The sequence below is a fragment of the Eimeria mitis genome, genomic scaffold, assembly GCF_000499745.2.
Source record: "Eimeria mitis Houghton genomic scaffold, Emh_scaff2772, whole genome shotgun sequence".
Taxonomy (NCBI): Eukaryota; Apicomplexa; class Conoidasida; order Eucoccidiorida; family Eimeriidae; genus Eimeria; species Eimeria mitis.
The window spans coordinates 492-2,991 of NW_013571115.1; positions in this window are offsets into that span (position 1 = coordinate 492).

A 2,500-nucleotide genomic window follows, 5' to 3' on the forward strand; every position below is an offset into this window, starting at 1 on the left:
CTTGTTTATTTATTTATTTATTTATATTTATATATTTTATATCTCAGTACCCCGCAAGAGGGTGTTAACAGTGCACGTTGAGCTGTCAGCCCCCCACAAAGCCGCTTATAATAAATTTTGTTGTAAATGCATAGAAAATATAAACGCAACAAAACACAACTGTCTCGCGTTGCTTACTACACTCAGGTATTTTTTATACTGCTGCTGCTGCTGCTGCTGCTGCCGCTGCTGCTGCTGCTGCTGCTGCTACTGCTGCTGCTGCTGCTGCTACTGCTGCTACTGCTGCTGCTGCATGAGGTGCTAGTTCTCTCGGTGTTTTGGTGTTTTGGTGGTGGTGGTGTTGTGGTTGTTGCTCTTCTTTTTATTTTCGTTTTTATCGTTATTATTGTTATTCTTATTATTGTTCTTATTCTTATTGTTGTTTATATTTATTTATTATTTTATTTATTTACTTGTTTATATATTTATTTATTTCTTTTATTTTATTTTATTTTATTTTATTTTATTTTATTTTATTTTACTTTTTTTCTACCCCCCACACAGACGTCTTATTAACGCCCCGGAGGCCACCCCACGCGAATCAACAAAATGCAGCGGAGGCGGCGCGTCTGCAGCAGCAGCGGCAGCAGCAGCAGCAGCAGCAGCAGCAACAACAGCAGCAGCAGCAGCAAGAGCAGCAGCAGCAGCAGAAGAAGAAGAAGGAGTTTGTGAAGAAGAAGAAGAACTGAACGAAGCAGACACAGAAGGCCTCATACCCTCTAATGCTGCGCTGTAAGCTGTAATATATAATTATAATAATATAAAAATAATAAAAATATAATTATAATAATATATTTATAATGTAATTATAATAATACTATAATTATAATAACATAATTATAATAAAAATATAATTATAATAATATAAAAATAATAAAAATATAATTATAATAATATATTTATAATGTAATTATGATAATACTATAATTATAATAATATAATACTAACAAAAATATAATTATAATAAAAAGAAGTAAAATATAATTAAACATTATACTAATTACCATTATATAGATTATAAAATAACATTAAAAATAAAAATAACGAAGTATGAATAAAAACAACAAATACAACAACAACAGCAATAGTAATAGAAAATAAATAAATAAACAAATAACAATAACAATAATAAATAATAATAAAAGATAAACAAATGAGTGAAAATGATAAAAATAAATAATAAAAACCCTAATAAGAAAAAAAAATAAATAATAAATAAATAAATAAACAAAACAAATAAAAATAAATAAATAAAGATAAATAAATAAAAATAAAAAAAATAAAAATAAAAAATAAAAAATAATTATGTGTCTTAGACTCTCAGAGCCATCTAACAAGATGGTGTTGCTGCTGCAGTTGATACAGCAGCTAGCAGCAGATCCACCTGAAAAGGTAAAATACCTTTATTTGTTTGTTTTCTTTTTTTTTGTTTCTTTTTTTTTGTTTTCTCTCCTTGTTTGTATTTTTCTCTTTTTCTTCTTTTCTCTCTTTGTTTCGTTTTTTCTCCTTTTATTCTGTTCTTTCTTGATATAAATATATATATATATATATATATATATTTATTTATTTATTTATATTTATATTTATATTTATGTATTATTTCAGGCTGTAGTGGTTAGCAACTCAACAGTGGTTCTAAGCCGTGTGGAGTTGTTACTGAGGATGCATGCAGTGGGGTGTATACGTCTCGATGGCCATACACCTGAGAGTATAAGAGGAGATATAATAAATAAATTTAATATAGATAAACAAACAAAAGTTTTTCTCTTGTCTTCAAAAGCAGGCGGCACTGGGCTTAACCTCACAGCAGCTAACAGACTCATACACTTCGACCCAGACTGGTAAATATATATAATTCTTATAAAAATATTAAAATATAAATATATTAAAATATTAAAATATAAATATATTAAACTATTAAAATATAAATATATTAAAACATTAAAATATTTATTTTTATATTTGTTTTTATGTAATGATGTTATGTTATATGTATAGTAGTGTAGGCACTACATTAATATGATAAATACAAAGAGAGTAAAGAACAGAAACAAACAACTCAAATAAATAAATAAATAAATAAGTTAAATAAATAAATAAATAAATAAATAAATAAATAAAATAATAGAAACACAACTAAAGCCGCCTCTATCGATATCTTCACCTTAATAAACTAATTAAAACTATTAAATAAACAAATAAATAAATAAATATAATTAAAATTATTTTTGTTTTTATTTATATTAACAAACCACAGGAACCCAGCCAACGACCAACAGGTGTGTCTATACACCTGAATTCATCTCCCCTAAACCCTAATTCTTTCGTTGGTTATATTATTTATTTATTTAGTTATTTATCTATTTATTTATGTATTTATATATTTATTTATTTATATATTTATTTATTTATTTATTTTTGTTGCTATTTCAATCCTTTTCCTCTCCTTCTACAAATATTA